Raw genomic sequence first — 11,847 nt, forward strand, 5'->3', positions numbered from 1 at the left:
GTACAGCACGGAATTCAAATAGGCATTGAGGTTATTGGTAGACATATCAGAAAATAACTTCTTTTCCTTCAGAACCTTTTAAACACTTTTATATCAGAATCATTACAAAGCATTTTCTACCAACTGGCTTCAAAGACTAATTTTTCCTCTTTTGCCAATAAAGACACTTTCTCCTACTACAGTTAAATTTATAGAAATTATTCCAATTATTGCATAAGTTTTTTGCCATACTTTATTTGCATTCCATCATTAATCACACCTGCTCACTCAATACATTTTAATTGTACATTAAAATCAATGTAAAGTCATATGCCAATTTCAAGAAAAAATGTAGGAATCATATGCTTTCCTATGCATGACATTTGCTAGTAAGTCACAAAACAACTGGAGGCTAAAATGAAGAAAGTTTTTGAAGTAGCACAAGGAAAGCTCACAGTGAAGGACAACAGTTTTATTTTTATAAAGCATATAAAAATGCAGAAATATGTTGTTTTTAAAAATAAGAGTTTGCTCATTTTCCCAAGGGTCAATGAGGTTCATTTCTCCAGGTGATTTACTTATGTAAATCCTGAGAATTCAAATGAGAATCAGAAGTTTGCTTTTTTTTTTTAAACACAGGGCTTGAACTCTCGACCCTGAGATCAAGACCTGAGCTGAGATCAAGAGTCGGACATTTAACCCAGTGAGCCACCCAGATGTCCCTAGAATCAGAATTTTGAAACTTAGAACTCTCTTGTTTTTTATACATGAGAAAACACAAGTTTAAAATGAAATGGAAAATGTAAACTACCTAAGGCAGTACTTAACACATGGTAAATAAGCAATAAATAGTTCTGTCACTCTTCTGCTTGCCTTGTCAATGGTCAAATGACTAGCCAGTGGCTTATCTGTATGGTTTGTAACATTACTGAACAAGAGGTAGCCTAATTCAATATTTTATATCAAGTATGCCATTTCACAAAGTTGTGGGTAAACTTTTCAATTCACCTATTTTTAATTAAAGTCAGTGTGTATGTATATGCCCTGTGGGCTCAGTCAGGACCACTGCCTAGGAGAGAGCCGCTCATATCATTGGGCCTTCTCAGACACTCCCAGACATACTCCCATTCTAGTGTTTCAGAATCTCCCACATTCCTAGTGAAATCTGTAGAAATGGAAATCTTTTTTGCTCTGTTTTCACCACCCTCCAACCCTATGGATATAAATTAGTGCAAAAACAGCTAACATCTGCTAAATGACAATTACGTGTCCTCGCTGTGCTAAAATAAAGCCTTACCCAGTTTAATCCTAACAGCTACCCTATAAGGTGAGTTCTACTCCTATTAGGAAAATTTACCCAAGTGGGGCCCAGAGAGTGAGATGCTGAAGTGTTGTGAGGTGAAGGTCACTGGACATATATAGCCAAGGAAGTAGGAAGCCTGGATGTTGTATGGATCATATGCAGAAGTGGATGAGGAAGTCACTCAGGATGATATAAAGATCTGCAGTAGAGATGGAGACCATGAGCAGGTGGTAAGTCTTCAGTGACCAAGAGGCTTATACAGAAGTTCAGTGAGTAGCAAAGAATAAAATGGTTGGGTCAGAGGGTAGATGGCATGGACCTCAATGAAGCGGGTAATTAGAAAGGAGAAAGAGGAGGGACTTCAGCCCTGAGAGGGCTGCAAGGAGGCTCTTCAGAGGATAGCTGCTTCAGTAAGAAGCAAGGCTCTATGAAGAGGTTTAAGTGCTGAGAAAGGTTGTTAACCACAGAATAAAAGTTCCAGAGGTGACAGAGGGTTCAGGGAGAAGGAAACCTTTCTTCCTGCTACTTTACTATTCTTCCTCAAAGAATAAGAGCACTGATATAGATAAAAAACAATTAGGCCCAGTGCTAAAACAGGGGAGTTTTGCTGGGAGGAGTAAAAGGATTATAACTCCAACAAATGCACATTTCTTTCTGCTTGGTAAACTCCAAACCGGTTTTCTAGGCCCTGTCCCCCACCCTTGCCCTTAGAAGGTCCTGTAGGAAACAGGGTGGAGTCCAGAGGAAAAGAGACAGGGCTGTGGCAGCTTAAATCTGCCTATAATCTAGGTAAGTATTTCTTATCCTGAAATCCATAAACTCCTACAGGTCTGAGTATCTTTTGTGAGAATTTCCTAATTTTGTGTTTTCCTTTTAAAGATAATCTGAAGACAAATAGCATAAGCAACCAGACAGCCACCTTATAACTAAGGCCTAATATTTATTTCAATGTCCCTGTGTAATCCAGTAATCAAGCATCAAAATGATACCACTTTGTTGAAGGCTAATGAAAAACAAAAAACAAAAAACAGAGGTTCACCTCATAGGCAATAATGTATTTTTTGTTAAGTAAAATCCAGTGACATCAGAGCCCACATATATATAACAGTTTTCACAGTATTCATACAAAAAAAGAAAGTGGGGGAGAACTGGGCAAACACGTGATAATTTCAGAATGTTTAACTCAAACAAATGTACCTATCAGTAGAATATTCATAAGAAAATGGAAATTTAGTTTTACCCAAACACTATTAGTTATCTCATTAAATAAATGCTATTAATTAGAATTTTGGTGGTTTTTATAATCTTTAATTTACATACCTGTTAGGATCTATGGTTGTATAAGAGCTATAAGCATAATGATTTTATACTTTCTTTATATTTATAAATATATCTAAGTAACTATGACAAAAATGATTTAACTCAATCCTTAGGAGTACAAGAATTGTTTTTCTTTAAAAGATAATATATAGGCCTATATTTTCAAGTTTTGAGATCCACTAGTCTGGATTGTGTTCAAGGCAACAAGACCAAGACTCACCTGTAGTTCAGCACAACTTCCCTCATCACAGAAGGGAATAAGATGGGGATCTAGGACCAAAGCCCCAGGTCAAGTGTAATCTGTGTTGTATACCTTCTACGTCTATAACATGTATCACTAGCAGAGGAAGGTGGTAAAGTATTGAGCAATTCAGGATCCTAGCCCTCTCACTTTCCTCAGAGACACAACCAACAACAAGGTACATGCATACATGGAATTACTCAAGGTTAGAAATTCCCTCCATTGTGACAAACCCCACAGTTAAATTCAGTCTTCATCTTACAAGATCTCTCAGCAGATATCTCAGTTCTATATAATAACTACCTCCTTGAAATACTTGACTCAAATTGGCTCCCAAGAGACCTTACTCTTCTGATTTCCCTTCTACTTCATTAACTGCTTCCTTTTAGTCTCCTATGTTGGCTCTTTCCTGACCTCAAAATGTTGCAATGATTCACAACTCAGTCCTCAGACCAACTCAGTCCTCAGACCCCTCTACCTAGGGGATTTCACCCAATAAAAAGCTTTACCGATACAATGCTGATGATGTACATCTCTAACCCTTGAGGTTTAGATTTATCTAAATTTAGATTTAGATTATCTCCTTGAGATTTAGACTCAAATACAAAACTACTACTTGCTATATCCACCTGGATGTCTCTAAGGAACCTCAAATGTCCAAACCAAGAACTCTCGATAATCACTCACCCCACTTCACTACTCTCCAATTCTGCCTGATCTTAGCAAATGGCACCACCAACCAACCAGTTGTTCAAACCAAAATTCCTGGAATCATTCTTGAATTCTTCCTTTACCTCACACTCCAGATCGAATTAATCAATTTGTCCTGTCAGCACTATTTTCCAAATGCTTCTCTGCAGTAGATGCTGTGGTGCATTGCCCACATTCTCAGGACTGACAGTAGCTGGGAGTACTGGTGACTGACAGTTCTCAGTTGAGCTCCTCCTTCATGCTTCTCTAGGCTGAAAAGACTCACCTTGCCTAAAGTCACTCCCTGGAGGCAGCCAATGTTCAATAAGTAGGGGAGGGGGCATAAGAGACAGCGGTAGGTAATAAAGCCCTGGCGCTCTTGCCTCAAGGAAGGACAACTCTTAAAGAACTACCCCAGATGCAAAGCTCCTTTTGAATTGTCTGAAGCTTCTGTTGCAATTCTATCACAGCTCAACTTCCCCCTCTGTCCAATCCTGCTGTCCAATCCTGATATAGTGACAGAAAATAAGTGGTTTTCTTCCAAGTGGCAGGTTGGAGATGATACCTTTTGAGAATGAGATACCATTCTCTAAGACATAGTGTATACCTTAAATCAGTACTCATGCTAATATACCTATATCCCTACCATTCTTCTCTGATTCCTACCCTACTCTCTCAGGTTTCTTCTCTGATATCCCTTCTCAAGTAAGCAGGAGCCAGAGATACTTGATAGGCTGAGGTCCAGTGTCGTGGAGTTCTGGACTAAGTAGAAGGAAGTAAAGCAGAGCAGGAAGACAGAGGTATGAGATAAAGAGATAATAATCAAATCAGAGCAATTGGTTCTGGAGCACAGACCCTTAAGGAATTTCCTGACCCATGGGAATATTCTGGACTTCTAACACACATCTCACCAGAGAGCTGAAACAAGTGGGGAGATCATCTGAGGACTGGTTAGCACTAATAGAGGGGAAACATGATTGTTTTCTCTTGGTATTTTGAAACTTTCACCTAACCAGTATTTAAATAATCAAGACTGGTCCAGAGAAGGAAGACATCCCTAATCTAGGCAAGGCACTAAATCAGTCAGCTGAAGCGTAAACCCACGGATCTAGGTCTGATTTCCCCCCAAGACATTTGGTGTCGATTTAAGAATGAGATGAGGGACGCCCGGATGGTTCAGTCGGTTAAGCAACGCAACGCTGGGATTGTCTCTCTCCCCCTCTCTCTCTGCCCCGGCCTCGCAAAATAAATAAACTTTAAGACAAAGAGAGAGCAGCTCTGGGGACCTATCTGCTCTTGTCTTTTATGCAAGACCCTGAAGCGTGAACCTAGGCTGTGAACATCCTGGGAAAGGAGAAAGTCTCTTCTACGAATTCACAAAGGCTAACACAGCCCCTGAAATTCTGTGCGGGTTCAGTAAATGTTGAGTCACTAGACACCCACTCAGCATCTCCCAAAAAGTCCAGGAGAAGGCTCTGGTCATTGTGGAAAGTGACTGTTGTAAGGAGGCCGAGAACGTGTTTAGCTGGGCTGGGCTCCGTTATTCTGCGTTGCGGGTGAGAGGGGGCGCTCACGGAAGAGAATCCCACCCTTCCAACGTGGTTCTTGGAAAGAAGTTTTGCAAAGAGCAAGTGTGACTTTAACCTCCGCCCAACGTCTCCCACACTCCCGGTGCCACGTTCCCTTGGTCACTCACCTCCTCCGAGTTCTGGCCGGACGATAAGCCCGTTTTTCAGCCCCTCCTGGAGCTCGACGATGTCCACCAACCCGTCCCCGTCGCTGTCCAGGTCTTGGAAAAGCATCTCGTCCCTTAAGTCATCTTCGTCTTTCTGGCAGGCCACCCCCGGCAGCACGAAGCCCCGAAGCCAGCGCAGCATGGCCCGGGCGGGAAGGCGGGGGCCGTTCGGCCGCCTCTCCTCCCGGCCGGAAGAGGGCGACCCGCCCGACCCGCCCCCACCCCCGCTTCCGGCTGCGCCACCTGCCGCCGCCTCGACGACGCCCGCCTGCGTGGGGCCTCGGAGACAACAGCTCGACGGGGCCTCCGGGGCGAGCCCGCCCACACCGCTGGGCTCTCGGGCGCCGCTGGGAGCAAGTTCGGAGGACCACCTCGTGGGAAACCGGGCGCAGGCGCCTCGCGAGGGTTGCTACGCCCCAAAAGTTGCAGGTTGAGGCACCAAACGTGGCGGCAACCTGCACCCAGGACTTCCCCGGGCCCACGAGCGACCCGGGAGCCCAGGAAAGTTTAAGCAGAAGCAGAGAGGGCGCGCGTTCCCCTGGCGGCGTCGAAAGAGCTTCCGGGTGTTTCCCAGCGCAAACTGAGCGGCTCCTCAGGTGAGTGCTCCGACCTGCGCCTCGCCTCTGACGGGAGCATCTCGTGCCCCCGCGCCACCCCTCCTTCTGGGGGCGTCTGAAGAGGGCAGCCCTCCCAGAGGGGCCTCCACGCTTGGTTCCAGTCTCCCTCCTCCCAGCCCACTCCCAGGGATCTTGGGGTTGCTTCCGGGAGCCCCCTCTTCCTCACCTCCAGCTTTCTCCTAGACACCCCCCCCCCCCCCGGCAGCCTTGCAGCCTCGCCGCAGCCCCCACCACCTACCTCTACAGAACTCCCTTCACACAGAAGCCGAAGGACACTTTCAAATCCTTGTCCTATTTAATGCTGGTCCTGTTCAGACACTGCTGACCACACCCTTTTCCTTTGTCTTGTGGGACGCCACACATTTCTGCCCCTCCTCAGCCTCTTTTACAGGCTCCCAAAAACGAGCCTGAGATCTTCTAAAATTGAGGCACTAGACAATGGCAGTAGACGGTTGAGAGATTATGTAAAAACCGAGTTCATTGCATTGTGCATTGCACAATTCATTGCACTGAAGCTTTATGTCCTCAATCTCTGGTCACATCTTTTGAAAGTCAGTGGTACAGTCTAACGACAGGCCCAGACCAGTGTTTTAAAAAGTAATTTTTCATGTAAAATCCTGAATCTTGGACCACAGAATAAAGTTCACTTATTTCTTTAAATAATGCTATTAGATATACTTTACGATGTCATTTATTTCATATAAATTTTATACTATTTTGTTAAATGCTAGATAAAAATAAGAACATTGGGGCGCCCAGGTGGCTCAATGGGTTGAGCGTCCAACTTTGGCTCAGGTCATGATCTCACATTTCTCAAGCCCCGCGTGGGGCTCTGTGCTGACAGCTCGGACCCTGGGGCCTGCTTCAGATTCTGTGCCTCCCTCTCTCTCTCTGTCCCATCCCCACTCATGCTCTGTCTCTCTCTGTCTTAAAAATAAATAAGACATTAAAAAAAAATTAAAAAAAAAAACAAAACAATATTGGACCTGCTAACATAGAAGCTTACCATCTAGTGTGCTCTGGGTCTGTAAACAAATAAAGTCAACTTAAGTGCTATAATAAAAATGTGACCAAATGTCATGAAATATGTAGTATTTAAATGAATGGGTTTTAGGAATTAATAATAAACAGAAAGCTATTTATACAACTTATACAAAATATTGTAAGTGCTGACATTTATAAATATAAAAGACTTCTTTAAAAGATCATTAACTGTCAAAAGCAAATATACTAATATATTGTGAAGCTTATAACATGTAAAAGTAAAATGTATGACAGCAATTGTAAAAAGGATGGGAGAGAGGACGTGGAAGTCTACTGCTAGTAAGTTCTTGCATTATATGTGAAGTAGTATAAATTTAAAAATGTATGTGGGAAAGGGGACCTGAGTGGCTCAGTCGGTTAAGCATCCAGCTCTTGTTTTAGGCTCAGGTCATGATCTCACGGTTCCTGGATTGGAGCACCTACATGGGGCTCCACACTATCCATGCATGGCCTGCTTGGAATTCTCTCTTGCTCCCTCTCTCTGCCCCTCCCCCACTCGGTCTCTCGGTCTCTCTCTCTGTCTCTCTCTCTCTCCCCCTCAGAATGCTTTTTTTTTTTAACTTTAAAAAGTAAAATAAAATAGTATAAAAATGTATGCAGGAAACCCCAAGGCAACCATTAAAACAAAACAAAACAAAAAACCATGGAATTATAGCTAACAAAACAATAAAAAGAGATAAAATAGAATACTAAAAAGTACTGTATTAGTCCAAAAGAATGTAAGAGGAAAAGAGAAAAAAGAATAGTTGGTACAAACAAAACAAATAAGATACCCTTAAAGTTAACTGATATATAATTACATTAAACATAATATTCTATACACTCCAAGTAAAAGGCAGAACAAGCAAGACCTGTATATATACTTTTTACAAAAGTGAAATATAATATACGTATTGGCTTAAAGTAAAAGGGTAGATAAGGAAATCCCATGTGAACATTAATTATGAGGAAGCTGGCATAGCTATATTAATATCAGCCAAGGAAGACTTCAAGACAAGGAAGATATTTTATAATGTTAGGAGGATTGTTTCAAGATGGCATAACAACCATACTGTGTATGCGCCTAATAACAAAGCTTTAAAATATATGAAGCAAAAATGGATAGACTGCAAAGAGAAATAGACAGATCCACAATTGGAGTCAGAAATGTCAATAGCCTTCTCACAGCAGTTGATAAAATAGGAAACAAAGTCAATAATGGTATAAAGACTTCAATAACATGATTGACTAATTGATATTAATAGAGCAATATACCCAGCAACAGCAGAATACCCATTATTTTTACCTGCACGTGTAGAGTTTGCTAACAAAGACCATATGTCAACAGATTTGACAGCCTAGATAAAATGAGAACATTCCTTCAAAAACATATTATGAAAGTTGACAAAAGAATACATAGTAAATCTGAATAGCCATCTACATAAAACTAACATGAACATTCGTACTTAATGGTGAAAGACTAAATATTTTCTCCCACTAAGATGGGAAATAAGGCAAGAATGACCATTCTTACCCCATCTAGTCAGTATTGTACTAGATGTCTTAGCAAATGCAATAAGAAAAGAAAAAGGAAAAACATACATATTGGAAAGAGGCAAGTCAAACTTTATTTATTCTCAGATGACATGATCATTTACATAAAAAATCCTAAGGAATCTACAAAAAAAGCTACTTGTATTGATAAGTGAATTTAGCAAGGTTGCCAGATACAAGGTCAATATAAAAAGAGGAAGTAAGACAGCTTCCTTTTGCTGTTTCAGCTGGCACGCAGGGTTATGAATAATAGGGTTTAGACCAGTTTTTGTGCCTGGACTCAGCATTCCAATACTTACTAATTTCACTCATGTCTTCAAGCCGATTTGATGGTAGTGGTAGCTATACCCACTTTCTGATCTCTGAATTGCAGCTATGTTCAATTCATTAGTCTAGTTCAGGGATCATCTTTATTTTTTCTACATAGGACTAGATAGTAAATATTTGAGGCTTTATAGACCACATATGGTCTCTGTTTATTATTTTTGGTTTGTTTTTACTGCACTAACCATGAAAGGAAACTGAGAAATTGGGCCTCATCAACCTTTAAAACATCTGTTCATCAAAAGACACAATTAAGATACTTGATATTCAATTCCCAGACTGAAAAAGTTATTCGTAATACATACAGCTAACAAATGACTCCTATACAGAATTTTTAAGAACTCCTACAAATCAGTAAGAAAAAGGGAAACAATCAAATTAAAAGTTTAGCAATTAGAAAAAAGACTTGAACAGGCATTTCACAAGAAAGAATATCCAATGGCTTCTTAATTTATGTGTTAACAATGGTGGGGTTTAACTGGATTCCAGTTAACTTAAAACAGGCTTTTGCTATGTTTTTAACTCTTGAAAGTCTGTGGTTATGATAAATCTTAAATAGTAATTTATTGCCCTAATAACAGATTGACTTCTCTGTTTTCTGAAATGTAAAGTACTTGTTCAAGCTTCCTTGTTTCTTTAATAATTCAGAAGAGACCTTTGGAAGTTCCTCCATCCTTTCTTCATAAAGATATAAAAATCTCTAACATGATAGAATATTTATTAAAATAAGTTTAAGAATCTATTTCCCATTTGAATTAACTGCCCACCAAAAGATTAAATAAATATACTTACTTACATTTATGTATGTGATGGAATACCACATAGGAGTAAACATGAATGAAATAGTTATGTCAATAAATGTAACAGTGTTAAATTAAAAGCAAGCTTTAGAAGATATATACAAAATATAGTTATGAAAAATATTTATGAATATACTTACATAGAAAAAATTTTAAATGTGCATAAGAATGAAACACACCAGGGGTGCCTGGATGGCTCAGTTGGTTAAGCGTCTGACTTCAGCTCAGGTCATGATCATACAATTCGGTACGTGAGTTTGTCTGGTTCTGTGCTGACAATCAGAGCCTGGAGCCTGCTTCAGATTCTTTGTTTCCTTCTTTCTATGCTCCTCCCCCACTCATGCTCTGTCTCTCAAAAATAAATAAACGTTAAAAAAAAATTAACAATGAAACACACCAACTTCAGGATAGAGATTATTTCTCAGGAGGGAAGAAAAGAAAGGTAGTGTTTGAAGCACAAAGGTAGTATCTGAAGTCAAACAGTATGGGGAGTGCATACCTGATTTATTTCTTTGCGAAATGCTACATATTTAATTTTTAAATATATTTATATATCTGTATATGTATATATGTTTAATGACATATATAAAGACAGAACCAGTTTACTCTTTTTTTAGTCAAACTGACAAAAACTGGTCATGGAAGCATTTAATAAATGATAGAGATTAATTCAGTTATAATTGTTCCCTTCCCAAATATCCATGTTTTTATATTACTTTCAGAAATGGTCCACAATTTAAAATGATGTTTGAGTGGTTCCTGGGTGGCTCAGCTAATTAAGCATCGGACTCTTGATTTCAGCTCAGGTCATGATCTCAGTTTGTGGGTTTGAGCCCATGTTGGGCTCTGTGCTGATGCTGAGGGGCCCGCTTGGGATTCTCTCTCTTTCCCTCTCTGTTTGCCCCTTCCCTGCTGGCACACTTGCTCTCTCTTTCTCAAAATAAATAAACTTTTAAAAACTTAAAAAACAAACAAACATAAAATGATGTTTGGCTACAAGTGTCCAGGACAAAGAAAGTAAGCCAAAATTCTACTATTTAACAGAGCCCTAGTCCTAAAATTCAAGGAAATTCATAGACGCAAGTCAAGATTTCTGAGGGCTTTGTAGCTATGGTATTCTTTAATTAATTGACAGGTTTGGAGGTGTTTCTAATTTATCTTATTAGGAATAAGAGAAAGAGGAGTTATCTTCTATATATTAATTAGGAAGACAGCACGTGTGTTATATAACACCTGTCACATTGTGGGTACTTGAATATTTAACTACAATTAAGATTTTACATCTCTATCTACACCTCTCCTACAACTCTGATGCTTAAAAAATTGTGATTATATGTGTGTATATATGTATGTGTGTGTATCATGTTTATGCATGTATGTGTGTGTATGTGTGTGTGTGTATGGCAGGTTGGTATATAAATACATATATATATTTAAATATTTATTGTCTTTATGATTGAGTGGAATAAAACACATGACTGCCTGTGGAGCATTTATTGTGCAGAGAGGAGAGTTTAAAATTGTTTCCCCTTACTCCCTTAGCTTATTAGAAGCTTATTCAAGGATTTGTTGAATCCTAGGAAAGGTAGAGCCACACATCTAATTCACAGGCCCTTTTCTCCATTACTGCTTCTTTCCTTCACAGACAATTTGGCCCATAGAATCAAACCTATTTGGATTAGACTTTTCATGTCCGTATATAAACTTTGATATATTAATTGAATTGTATATATAAATAGTTCTGTCTTATTAACAAACAAAATAAATGGAAAATACATAAACTCACAGGTTAGAGTCACAACATTTCTCCAAATCTAGGAGTATTCAAAGCACATAACAATTCCAATTTACATACCACACTGCTATTCATAAATTGTATTCTAAAACATAGAGAAAAAAATAAATGGCAGAAGACTTTAAATGGGTTCAATGGATCTGATCCACTGAAGCATTTAAAGTATTTGCCAGTATGTAGTTATTCTAAATCAATACCTAATCTTTATAATCTGTAGAATTATTGAGGGGTCTAGCTTGCCATTTATTTTTCCCTCTCTATTTTGGAATGAAAGTTTATGTAAAAAAATTAATTTCTAATTGTTTTTAATAACAAAGAATGGTAACATACTAATTTTACATGAGGCATTTGCTTTATTTTAATCTCTTTTTATGTGATCTTTAGAAGTTGAGTTATAAATTAATTAGAATCCTTCTATTAATGAATCCTACTAAGAAAAAAATGGGACTCCAACTAGAAATTTGGC

General features: G+C 39.3%; 1 pseudogene; it reads right to left on the reverse strand.

Annotated features, from left to right (window-relative positions):
- LOC106974248 (calcium-binding mitochondrial carrier protein SCaMC-1-like) overlaps positions 1-6,100 on the reverse strand; it is a 49,566-nt pseudogene extending 43,466 nt beyond the window's left edge.
- Positions 6,101-11,847: the final 5,747 nt, after the last annotated feature.

This window comes from Acinonyx jubatus, chromosome C1 (genome assembly GCF_027475565.1).
Source record: "Acinonyx jubatus isolate Ajub_Pintada_27869175 chromosome C1, VMU_Ajub_asm_v1.0, whole genome shotgun sequence".
NCBI classification, from domain to species: Eukaryota; Metazoa; Chordata; class Mammalia; order Carnivora; family Felidae; genus Acinonyx; species Acinonyx jubatus.